A 13878-nucleotide genomic window follows, 5' to 3' on the forward strand; every position below is an offset into this window, starting at 1 on the left:
TTGCTGGAAAGAGTTTACAGAATGAGAATTTAGTTCCATAAAATCTTAGCAGTTGTTAGACAGTGATGAAATTTTAGTAATAAAAGAATTACAGGATATCAGAATTGATTTTGTCTAATTCAGTTTTATAGAGGAGAAAACTTAGTTACTTAGAGGAGAACCTTTACCCAAAGCAACTCAAGGATTATCTGCTGCTACTTTGATCACTTAGAGTTAACAGTTGTTACAAGCTATTCTTGCAAAATTCTGTATCCATCCCACTTTCTCTAGCATGTGGAAATGACTGTGGTAGTGCCCTGGGGGTGGCTACCTGGCTGTGCATCAGAATGTCTCCGGACAGGTCACCCCAAATGCCCAAACAAGGGTGCTTGTTCTGCTCAGACATCTGTAAGATAAAACCTCAGTTCTAACCAGATAACCTCTTGAAATCCCTTCCTGTTTAGACATCCTGGAGCCTGCAATAGGAACAACAAGATAAACAAACAAAAGCCAGCAACAGAAAAGTATAGCATTTTGTTTTAAATGCCAGTTTTGTGATTCCATTTTACTTCCTTGACAGGATAATTTAGGACAAGTCAGAATTCCTTAAAAAAATCAGCTTGAAGTTTTTCCTTAGGGAAAAATAGTACTTCATCTGTTTTATTAACTGGGATTAACTAAGTAGAAATTAAATTAGTAAGAGCCTAATTCAGTGATTTCTCTTTTGTTTACCCCAATGGCTCTAAACAGGTTAGTTTCTTTCACATCCAACTAATGACACCTTTATTTATCCTGCAATCATCCTATGATTGTTTGGTTATACATCTCCTAGCAAAGATGACACTCCTTGTGTGATATTTACCAAGTTGAGAAAGAAAGCAACTTCTCCCTTGCTTATTGCATCCATTTGTAGCACAGCCCATATACTGAGAGGGAATTATGACATATAGCCACAGAGTGTATCTCCTAAGAGAAAGAGCTAGTGAGAAGGTGAATTCTGAAATCGACCCACAGGAACTGTTACCATAAGTTCTGATCAGCCTGTTATTTTCTTCCTTGGATGGCTGGTTAACTAGTTACTCAGTTGTATAACGCAGGCAGTAAATATTGTAACCTGGAAGTGTTGCATCTCTCCAGCTGTCAAAGAGCTAAAGCAACAACATCCATTGAGCATTTGTTGTGTGTGCACGTACTAGAAACTGGTAAGAAAAAACTAAGAGAAGAGTGTATGTGGCAAGGACCCTGTAATTCCTTATAATATATGGGAGGTTGGCAGGTCCCAACAGAAGCCTAATAGCTAAAGGGACACAGAGTCAAAGATTATAGCAATTGTCATGCTTTGGTGTGTTTAGAAGTGCTAGGTGTGGTAATAAAAGATATCAGACAAACGGTGTATTAGGTAGTAATTTTTAAACACATGATTAGAAAGAGCAAATACAAAAATAGCATTATTCTGAGCATTTAGTATGTGCCAGGCACCACGCTGAGAATCGTACATTCTTACTGTCATTTAATCCCTTCAACAAACCTGGGACATAGTCTTAGAGCTAACCCATGAGAGAGAGAATTGAGGTTTGAGGGGTTAAGTGACTTGTGCAGGTCAGTAGGGAATAAATTGGTGAATTTCAGAAACTGTGTATTTCATAACCTGCAAATTTATGACAAATTTATGTCTCCTGGAAAGATCCAATAGGGAAATGGCAAAGATACAACACAGAGATGAGAATAAGTATCCTGTAAGAGATGCTTCAAATTCCCTTTATTCCATTCCCCTCATTTGGATTGACCTAGGCATAGCAGGATAGACTGACCCATACAGCTTTACTGTGATTGCTTCAGATTCATTTTTTTTTTTTTCTCTTGTAACACTAGAGAAAGACATGCCAGCACAGGTTGCTTGAAAGTACTCTCCCTTTTGGAATCTTTCACCTTGAACACACTTACCTTTTAGGAATTAACTGAGTTGAATAGAAAAACTCAGCAGGATTACTATATTGATAGAATTGATAGATTTTATTTTTTACCTACATACCTGGGTACTTAAAACTGCAAGTAGTTTGTAAGCTGCTGTTTAAATATGTTTGCCATTATATAACATCTATAAATCTATAACATTCATATGTTTTCTGATATTAATAATTCACTCAGTCTACTTGCTTATACTGTTGTGTTCTCATTTATCCCTGGTAACACTAGAAAAGGAAAAACAAACAAAAAAAAATGGACAGTTAAGAGACTTCAACCAGCTGTCCTTGTAGCTGAATAAGTTAGATTTGGAAAGATGGGAGTAGAAATTACAGGTTGGCCTTAAAGTTTAGATTATAAATTGGAAGCAACTGGAGGCTCCCAGACATAACTTATCAAGGATGTTGTATAAGAAAAAAAAAAAAAAAAAAAAAAAAAAAAGTGCTGTTGAGCTTTTCTTTAACTATATAAAATCGTAAATAATTTATATTTCTAAAAGAAAAAAGGAGAAATGGGATTGAACTATGCACAGTATTATGTAATTTGGTATTTTTCACATAACACTACAGCTCAGACATAAAGTATACATTATAAATAAATTTATTTCATTCATTTTAATCACAGCATAGTGATTTACTCACTTTATATTTATGGATTTAGATTGTTTCTAGGTTTTGTTTTGTTGGTATGGTTTGTGCTGTTTTGTTTTGCTGCTACAAATAATGTTACAGTGGACCTCTTTATACATATATTTTGCCAAATTGGTGAATATCTCTGTAGAATAAATATCTAGAAGTCCAATTGTCAGGTCAAAGGATAGGTAGATTTACATTTTTATAGATAGTGCCGAAAGCTATACAAAGTGCATCAATTTAAACCTTCAGCAGTGCATATCTAGTGTTTCAATATAATTTTCTTGTGTATTAGGTAATATCAGTGTTTTAAATTTTTACCATTTTGATGTATAAATAAAGCATTTAGGTTAAATTTCTTTATGGGGTGCCTGAGTGGCTCAGTCGGTTAAGCGTCCTACTTCAGCTCAGGCCATGATCTCACGGTTCGTGAATTCAAGCCCCGGTCAGACTCTATGCTGACAGCTCAGAGCCTGGAGTCTGCTTTGGACTCTGTGTCTCCCTCCGTCTGCTCCTCTGCCACTTGCACTCTGTCTCTCGCATTGTCTCAAATAAACATTTTTTTTTTTTTAATTTCTTTAGTTATGACTGAGTTTGAACATTTTCTTATGTTAATTGAGCATTGGTGTTTTTTTGTCTTCCTGTACATTTTTTGTTTTTTGTCATTTTCTCATTTCCTATCAAATTGTCTTAAGATTTTATTTATATAATTGTTTAATATAAAAAGTGTTAGTCCTAGAATATCACATAGGTTAGATATAGTTTTCTCAGTTATCATTTGTGTTTTAACTTGGTTTATGATAATTTGGGGAGTGGGTAGGAGTATGAAATTTTACATAAATTTATCAATTTTTTAATGATTTTTTTTTTTTTTTTTTAGTTTTAATTCTCTACCTCTGGAATTTAAGAGGAAAAAAAAGTCACATATTTTCCTTTTGTCCTTATGTAATACCATTCTTCTTCTCTTTATATGTTTATTAAACCTTCTATTTGGGATTTATTTTCATGTGAGATATAAGAAGGTGATCTAAACTTTTTTTTTTTTTTTTTTAGTCACTAGCCAGTTGTCCCAACAACATTGCTATATAATTTACCTTTTGTTCACCTTTATCGTGTAATAAATTCCCTTAAGCATTTATCTCTGTGTATGATTTCTCTTTGCATTGATCTTCTGATAATCCAGTACAAAGTAATTTAAATATTATAGTTTAATATGTTTTAATATTTAGTAGTGTCAGTTTCCCTTCATTATTATTTTCATAGTTATCCTAACTTTTCTGCATGCTTTCATTTTCCATAAAAAATTTGAAATTATCTTGGTACTTGGATTGAGATTATGCTAATTTCATAGATTAATTTAGTGGGAAATGCTATCATTTCAATGTTGAATCTTTATGTAAGCCTAAATTATGTATTTCCATTTATTCACTTTTAATTCTGTGGGGAACTACACAGAGTATCTTTTTAATATATTCCTTCCTATTTTCTCCATAACCTCTAAGTTCTTAGAGAAAACTATGTTGTTCACCTAATGTCTAATATGTTTTGCTTTTCATTACTCATTCCATTTTCCTGATATCGTTATTTATTTTCTCATTTAACCTTGGAAATTTCAAAATTCTGCCACAGTGAATTAATTCTTCCTAATCCTGGAGACTAGTCTTTTAGATATGGAAGGTGAATGACATAGTATTTGAATAATGACTAATGTGATAAACAGTGTAGAGCGGCTGCCTCTCATTGCTTTTTACTAGTGTACAATCATTACTAGTGCAGGATTGAGTGATTTGGATGAAGTTTACTTAAGGATCACTGTCATTATATATTTATGAATAACTGCAAACACTATTTAGGATAAGCCATTCCCTGAGAATTGACATGCCACATCAGGGACTGGATGATAGAATTCCTAGGCCTGTGTTTATGGCACTAACAATCTGTTTCATAAGCCAGCCTGTGCAAGCTAATGATCATAGTCACTAACCATTCTATTCTCATTTTAATAAAAATTGCAGAGAGAGGAAAGAATAATAAGAGAAAAAAGGTGATAGATGTACTGCATAGGCTATCTGTAAACAAATAAAATCCATTTAGCCTTGTTTGGAGGAACAGCAACAAAAAAAATGTTCAAACCTCTAGTAGCAGCAACAAGACATTGCCATTTATACTCATATAGTGTCCTGTATTCTATCCCTTTTTTGCAAAAGAGGAATAAAGGGTATTCCTGAACAGAGTAATCAAATCCTCTGTTTTTGGTGGTGGTGATGTTGAATTTTAAGGGAGGGGGAGGTTGCCCTCTGAAGCTATTCAAATAGCCTAGTATTCTTTTCCATTACCAGAATGTTTATTTTGTCAGTAACAATTATAGCTACCATGGAAGGTACTGTGATTTTGTGGGACACACAGAGAAACAAAAGATTAACTTAAACTATTGTCACTGAACAGGCTAAACAGCATTCTAAGGGTCAGACATCAACAGTCTGTCTGCTCCCCCAACCCCATCTTACTCTTCCTCAATCTTTGTTCCTATGCCTGTTCCCTACTATCAAGGCCAGCATTATCAACCTTGACACATTACAATACTGTTATTTATGAGAAATTTATATTTGGTTATTGAGATGACCAAAATGTATTTCTTAATATATGTGGTTCTCTCCAAGGTTCCTAGCTCACAGCAATTAAAACCCTTGGAATTTCCGGTGATCAGGGCACTAAAGGTATTTTGTTATGTTAATGAAGGTGTCTTTTGGACCCCACCCAAGCTCTAAGGTTGGTTTCCTGGAGGACCAACCATCTGATTAAAGGATCAGAGAGGGGTTGGAGGTTGAATCAGCCAATAGCCAAAGAGTTAGTCAATTATGACTAAACAATAAAGCCCCATAACACACAAAAGTAATGAGTATGGAGAGCTTCTGGGTTGGTGAACCTGTGGGTAGAGATTGGAGAGAGTGGCTTGTCCTTTTCCTGTACCATATGTATCTCTTAATTTGTTGATTCATATCCTTTATCATATGATTTAATAAGCTGGTAAACCCAGATTTTTTTCCTGAGTTATATGAGCTGCTTTAGCAAATTAAAAGAATCTAAGAAGGACATTATTGGCATTTTTAATCTGTAGCCAGTTGGGCAGAAGCACAGGTAACAGCCCGTGGCTTGCAACTAGTGTGTGGGAGAGGGTAGGAAGGGAGGGGTCATCTTGTAGAACTGAACCCTTAAATTTTGGAATCTGATGCTATTTTCAGCTAGAAAGTGTCAGATTTGAATTGAATTCTTGGACACCAGAAGGGACACCAGAAGGGTATCCGAGAATTACTTGGTGTTGTTGGAGCTGGGTGCCCACACAATGAAATTTGGTCTGGGAACCCTTAAAAGAGAGGCTAATAAGTGGGCTTAGTCATAGAACAAGGTAAATGAAATTCTTTTTGGATATTTACTGGGAGTCTGATCTGTCATAGATTTGCATATTTCCAAAAACAAAGCCAGAGCTGGTTAAAAGTCTGGTGACTTTTGTTATCTGAAACATTGTGATGTAATATCACCTACTAAATGGTTCTCCTGGTGTTGTCTTAGGAAAAAAAGATTGGGAAGGCTGAAGAGATGAGTATCAAACTATGTCCCCTCCAGCCTTTTCTTATTTTACTAATGTAGGATCACCACAGTATCAGGGTAGGAGGAAGGTGGGGGGCCAGGGATACTGAATAAGATGCCCTTACACTACACAAGAATAGTGACATTCTAAACCAGAATGTTTGTGGGCTTTCTGTTGCTGAGGATGGTAAGGAATCTTTTTTGAATGATTACACTGTGTAGTTGTTGAGATGCTAGCTAGCAGGAATGGGAATCTCACATGGAGTTTGTAGTTTCTCAGGAGTAACGAAGAAGCATGTATTTAATTAAAAATGGGAGAAAATACAGAACTATCCATCATAAGGACCCTGGATGAATTGTAAGAATAATTTGGGAGTTGGCAGTCCTCTCTGTTGGACATATGGGGCAAATATTTGGCAATCCTATCTAAGGATATTCCTTTAGAGAACATACAACTCTCTTTTCCCTCACCTGGCAATGCTGTGAGTCTACTTTCTTGGAATCTTGTAGGACCTAAGACTGTATAAAAATGTATTTCAATAACATAAATAATGCAGACATAAACCAGAGAAAAATAGCTTCTGATTGTCCCCTAGCACTGTGCCAGCTAAGTCCCATGATATAGTCTTTAAAATTAGACATTTAAGGAAAGTTAGGCTTAGCAGCCCAGAGCAGACTCCAGGATAACAAGAAAGCTATTACATCACTTTTTAATTCTCCACACAGTGTGATCCTAGACAAATATACCTCATCTCTTTCCTTTTTCACATGTAAGGTGATTGATAAGTACATCTAATCACATTACTAACATCCCATCCATGATTTCCTTTCTTCTTAGAATAAAGGTGGAACTTCTTAAATGGGCCAAAAGGGTCTTGCATACTTATATAGTCAGGTTTCTACCAATATCTCCAATCTCCTGTCCTACAGGCTCTTTTTTACTTTCTGGTATCCGGCCACATTCGCCTTCCTTAGCCTCATATACTCGTGTTACTTCCTACCATCACAAGGCATTTTCATGTGACATGTCCTCTACTTTTCCTTCTTTTGCTCTTTACTCTAAGATGCCATTTAGACCTTGGGCTAAGCATTTTTTTGAAAGACCCTTGAATGTGGCTGGACAGGTCAAATAACATAACAGATTTTCAGAATGCCCAATACTTTTCTGTGGTGGCACTTCTCACTGTTGCATTTTCATATTTATTTGCATGATTTGATCCTTGTCTACTTACCCCTAGACTCTAAACAAATTTGAGAAGAGCAAATGTGTCTGTGTTGTTCACTATTGTGTCCCTAGTGTCTATGATGGTTACCGGAATAAAGTAGGTACCCCCAAAAAGGTGTCAAATGAATGTTGACTTTTAACTCATGTCTTTGTCTCCATCGAAAACGCGTAGGGTCTTTGGGGATCCGGTAAAAACTCCTGCAGAAATGTTTTGCTGCCTTGGCTGCAGAGATAATATAGGATGTGGGTATTCTCTGTTGCTTTTAATGCACACCAGCAGCTGAGCTGAATGAGAGATGCTGAATTCAAGAGTGGTGACTGTATACAAAAAGAAGCAATATAGTGTAATAATTTCTAAGATAACACTTGAAAATCATCAAGAAAGGAACAACAAAATAAACTTTTCAAAGAATCATAGAATGTTAAATCTGGAAGGAATGTACAGTATCATGTAAGAATAATCTTCATCTTTTAAAAAACGAGAAAGCAGAAGCCTAGCAGTGGAGAATTAGGACAAGAATCAAAAGGTTCCTCACATGTATTTCATACTCTCTGTGTCACACCATTCTGCTTTTCTAAAAAAAATAGTCACTCTCTGAGATACTTAATCTTTAAAAAAGAAATTGGGAAAAAAAGTCAGTGGAATTCATATTCTACAAAAAGATGATCTGTAGCCCTGTTTTTCTCTTCCATAGAAATGCAAAAAATAATAACAATAACAATATTATCTCTGAAACACATTATGTGTAGAATGGCAGTATGGCAGTCACCCAAAAAAGCTTTTACTGTTTCTAGAATATTTGTTTGAATACATTAAAACTATTTTTTTAATATGTAAAAGGCAGTTCCTCTCTCTGCGCCCTTTAAATGAGAGGGGGTGAATGACAGGGATGGGAATTATAAATCAGGACCCCATTCAGAAGCCAACCAATCACCTGGTCAGGGATTCCCTGGGCCTTATGGAAAGTTTCACTTTTGCAGCAAGCCAGTTTCAGGAGTCAATTTCTACCACGGTTTTCAGCATACACATCGAAATCTAGTTCTTGAAGCTATAGTAATTTGATGTCCCAAACTCTAAAGCTCTATTATTTCTATGTTAAAACCAAAAGATTTAACATTGAGCTTTATTATAGAATGACATCCCGCCTAGGACATCATATGTAAACAATATAAAAAGAGAGAGAAGAAAAAGTCAATCACCTAAGTCTTTTATAAGAATAAGGCAACATCTGATAAAGTGATTGTATGGTGAATATAATTTGGATGTTTTGGGTTAAATGCCCCCTCCATACACTGCATACATACATCTTTGAAAAAAAGACTAGAAGGAAAAACAATAGCATGATTCCTGTGGATTTTTTTTTTATCTCTGTATTCTCCAAATTTAGTTCTTATTAATTATTTTACAATTAAAATTACTTTTTTCAATATGTCATTTAACATGGCAAAGAAACCAGAATAAAATCCCCTTCCCATATCAAACTTTCCATTGCAAATCTACTAATTGAGTTTTGGAGATTTTGTTCTTCGCCAAACTCCAATTCAACCAGGGAAGTTACAGTAAGCTATTACAGGGATAGGGCCCAGAGAAAGCATTCAAATAGCAAAGCATGTTTATCATAAATTACTCTTAACCAGAGGTGGATTTATTGTCAGACTAATGATGCATAAGCTCCTCATTTTCATGAGCTTCTTTCTTCCTAGCCCCTGGAAGGGATGTTGGTAATGTTGTATTCCTAATATTGAATTAATTTTCTGAAAGAGCCTCTTCCCCCAATGCATAAGTGTTCCACAAAATTTAATTCTGATCCTGCTTTTAATCAAGAGGGGGAAAAAAGTATAGGAAGCTCAATCTGGTGCTTTATTTTGGCTATTAACTTGAATTTACGTGAATGAATGTCCTCTGTCTCATACTTTTGACACTTTGAGTCTTGAGTACCCTGTACAAGGCCATGTCTGACTGTTCTTTTAGGTTATCTGTGAAGCCCCAACCACACGTGGTCCATCCAGTGATGATTGCTCTGTAATGAACTTATTTATCCCTAGAAATATCTGTTTATTGGACTTCTGCTTATTCCCCCCCAAGTAGTTGATATATTTATGTCCATTTTTTTAAAGCAAAATGTATGAATTCTTGCACATGTTTACCTGCAAAGTTATGTTCCCCTTCCATATCCATGGCCTCTGGCCTTAGGCAATGGTCTGCTCCATTTACCAGTGCTGCCCTCAGGGATAATAAATCTGAGGGCAATATCTCAGTATGAAGAGAGTTGGTAACCTCTGTACCCTCATGTTTCATAATGGCTTTCCAGAAGACAAAAAAAGAAAATCAATTTATGACTCCTAATGGGATGTCCTTTTATCTTTCTCATGTCCTCATGTTCTGTTTCTTTTTTCAAAGCTCAAGAGGGGTAGCAGCAGATGAGGAGAAGTTCTGTATTACATTGAATCTCTGGCTCTGTCTTGGATCAACTTCAAAGGTGCCATTTCTCTAGGGAAACATGAAAAGAATCCTCTATTTATAAAGAAAAAAAAAACACAACTTTACAAAGGCAGCCTTTAGTGGAGAAGGCTCCCTGGAAGATTCTCCAAAGGTTAATTCTTAAATTGAACTTGACATCGACCTGACACTAAAAGATGAAAATGGAGCTAGTGAGACACTTTCTTGCCAGGGACAGGCCACTGTCTTGGCAGAGCTTCTGATGATAGGCCACATTTAAAGTAGAAATTTCTGTCTATACTAACTGTCAAGACAGAATGGTTCATGTAGCAACATGGCCAGTGGAAGCCATTCTCCCAAGGGAACCAGACCTCTCTGTCCAAGGAGCTAAGTCTTTTGGAATATTCTTCTTCTCCTCTTCCTCCTCCCCCTCCTCCTACTTCCTCCTACTCCTCCTCCCCCCTCCTCCTCCTCTTCCCCCTCCTCCCCCTCCTCCTCCCCTTCCTCCCCCTCCTCTCCCTCCTCCTTCTCCTCCTCCTCCTTCTCCTCCTCCTCCTTCCTCCTTGTCCTCCTCGTTGTTGTTGTTGTGGTGGTGGTTGTGGTTGTTGTTGTTGTTCTTCTTCTTTTCTTGTTATTCCCTAAGTTCAAGGTGAAAGGAGTTGAAGTTCTTTATTATTTTTAATCTTCCGGGACCTTCCTACCAGGCATAGTAATTCTGCAATAATAGCTCAACATAAATGGATCTAACATCAAAGGTACCCTCTGATAAAGGTATGTATTAGCTGTTGAACACTTATTATGTGTCTCTGGTTCCATTTCTGTAGAGATTATGTATATATTGAGAATATATATATGTATATATGTGTGTATATATATATGTGTGTGTGTGTGTATATATATATAATTCCAATATAATTCCTCCATAATTCCCATATAATTTCCATTCACACTAATTTGAATTTCGCACTTAACTCCATGAGGCAATATTGCCCTTTCCCATTTTTCCAATTGAAAACACTGAAGCTTAGGTAAGTTCTACGACTTGTTCAAGATTTATTTAGTAAGGAGTAGATCTGGGGTCAAAAAGTGACACAAGCACATGTCCCATAATGCAAGTATGATTTTTTCCCCTTTGCCACTAGATAACATGTAACAGGGCATGACTATTGACAGAGAAAGGATCAGCCATATTATGTCAGTACTACACTTACAGAAACCAGTTAACAGAGGAAAACCCTGACAGTCATGCAAGCCTGTGTGACAATCATACTGGAGAACTGGACACTCCTAATGTTAGTGCAGTGGTGGCACACAGAGAGGTCAAGTGTCATAATTAGAGCACTCCTATGCAAAGATTACATCTTCTGATTGCAACCCAAATCCACCTGTACTATTGAGAATTTCTGTTATTGCTAATGACAGTAATTTACAGGACTTCTGAAAGAAAAGGAGAGAGAAGGGAAGATGGGATATTCTATCTAGATTCAAAATCAGAGTGACTGTGGCAGGTATTGACCTGAAGGTATTGTACCAGTTAGCGACAATAAATAAGAACATGTGGGGATGAAGTTAAAGCCCACTAGGTTACATTGTACATGCTGTGTGGGAACCTGGGAAAGACAGGTGTGAGCAAATTATGGCTGGCTCAGCAGCTTCCTAGAAGATGGTAGATTCGGAAAACCTTCAGACTGGTAGTTATGCCTTGAGCTGTATCTAATGAACACTGCATCCCACAGTCTTTGAGCTGAGCAGATAAAAAAACTGTGGGCGTTAGAAGTGGGTTCAGTATTTGCTTTCATGACTCATTGTGTAGCTCTTAACCTGTTGCAAATTGTGTTTGAGAATGAAGGACAAAGTATAACAGGAGCTTCCTAATATATGAGAATATTTGTTTCTGTATGCATTTTCAACTCCAACTCCATTTCTATGACAAATTCCCTAAAATGCAGTAAATAATTTACAGTGTTAGTATCACAGCAACAGCAGGTCTGTGTGGGTTGGCTGTCGATTTATATCTAAAATAAATGGCATCTTTCAGAATGAAGGATGGGTGCGGCAGGATGTGTGGTTCTGTATGCTCACTGTTCTCAGGCTATGTTTCTGTGCCAGAGTGTCTATGCAGGCGCACTTGACCGCACCTACAGCTGGCGCAATATGTGTCTGGTCTCTTCGTGAAACCCTCATTTAAAGAGTGCACGTGGTGTAACGTTACAAACTCACCTACTTACATCTCACAGAAAGGAGGAAGTTCTTATGCCTGGATAGCATTTCTCTGGTGTAAATCCTCTGGTCTATCCTTTCCAGAGAATAAACCATCTATTGAGTTTTTTGCAGGGGGAGTAGAGGAGGAACAGGCATTCCCTAATCATAAGTGGGAAAGGAATTAGAAGTGATAGTGACTTCTTAAACAGAAATTCAAAAAAAAAATCCTTCTGTTTCAATTCTACTTTTACCTCCTTTCTTGTAGTTCCAGGTGGTATAAATACCCAAGTCCTATGAGAGAGGAGTTGTTTCTGCAGGGCAAATTCGGCATCTCTTAGATTTCTGCTCTTTTAGTTATAATTAGGCTTTCTCAACTCCATTGACATCAATTACCATAGCCATTCTGCTTTATAGCCTCCAAAGTTTTGTTAAACTTTTGCCTCCTTTTTTCTTTGTGACGTCTCTGCCTTTAAAATATCTCCCCCCCCCCTTGTGTCATTTTAGTGACATTTTGGAAATAAGCATAAGTAGTTTTGTGTTCAACTTGCCATCTTTAATAATCAGGAGTGTGTTTTATTCTTTAGCTTGTATTTCTTAAATTATAATTTTTCTTTGGGGACCTGCTATTATACTATAGGATGAATTGCCCTGAATTTTGGTGATGCAAGAGAGCGTTGGTCTAGATGAGTTTTTGAAAATGCATGTAATTACTCACTGGCCTACTATGAACAGCCACTGAGAAGCTGCAGATGAAATAGAAACTATTGATTACCTCACCCTTAAACAGACTAAAATTTCTGGAGCTAGACCTGGGACTGGGAATTGTCTTTATTCTCAAAAATATATGCATCCCTTGTTACTAGGCTAGGAGATACAATAGATCATTTTTGAAATGACTGTTCTCATTCAATTTACTATCCATGTCCTCAACTGTAAAGAAAGGATTCATGTCATTGCTTTGATCCTGAGGATAATTGTATAGTGTGCCTTGATCTTTTGCTTGTTATATAAGGAACACTTGTTGGTAAATTCAAGAAGTGGAGCTGACCCGCCAAAACTTATAGAAATAATATCAACCAAAGTTACACATAATAAAGTTTGTGATAGTTGAAAACTGACTCAAGAAGAATATCTTATGGGGACACTGAAAACTGCAAAAACTGATTTGAGAAAAATTAGACATATGAGAAACAAATGGAACAAAATATAACTGAGAACAGCTAAAACTATATATAGTAATATCTCTTATTGACTAAAAATTTATAGAGAAATAAAATATTCTTGACAAAATTTAGATCTGTAAAAATGACTGAAAAAATTGGATTTGGTAGAATTAAGAAACACATCAAAGCACAAAAACCCTACATGTAAAATGCAGAAGCTATAATTGATGAAATTCAATATGAACAAGGACCTTGATCTTTCAATTATTCATTATACAATCCACACAGAAAAAAACATTGGTCACAATAAACACGATTTTAATAAAGCAAAAATGAGAATGAAAAAAGATGGAAAAGGTTTAAAAGCGTCGTATAGAATATTGATCAAAAAATGTAACTGGTAAATGAAGTTTGCTTCAGAAAATACTATTTCTACAAAAAGTTAAAAGTGTTCATAGAATCTTGATTTCAGTGTTTTTATATGTAGCAAGGTTTAAACATTCTTGCTGTCAAAATCTCACTTTTCCTTAACACGTTCTCAGGCTACTATTTATTCATGGCTAGAATATTTTTCTCTACAAGTAACGCGATATGAAGGCACAGGTAGAAAAGTGCAAGAGTGCGTGGTCTAACTCAGTGCATGGCATGGAAGCTCACTACAATCTCAGCTCTATGACTCTGTTT

Source organism: Lynx canadensis, chromosome C2 (assembly GCF_007474595.2).
Source record: "Lynx canadensis isolate LIC74 chromosome C2, mLynCan4.pri.v2, whole genome shotgun sequence".
Lineage (NCBI taxonomy): Eukaryota > Metazoa > Chordata > Mammalia > Carnivora > Felidae > Lynx > Lynx canadensis.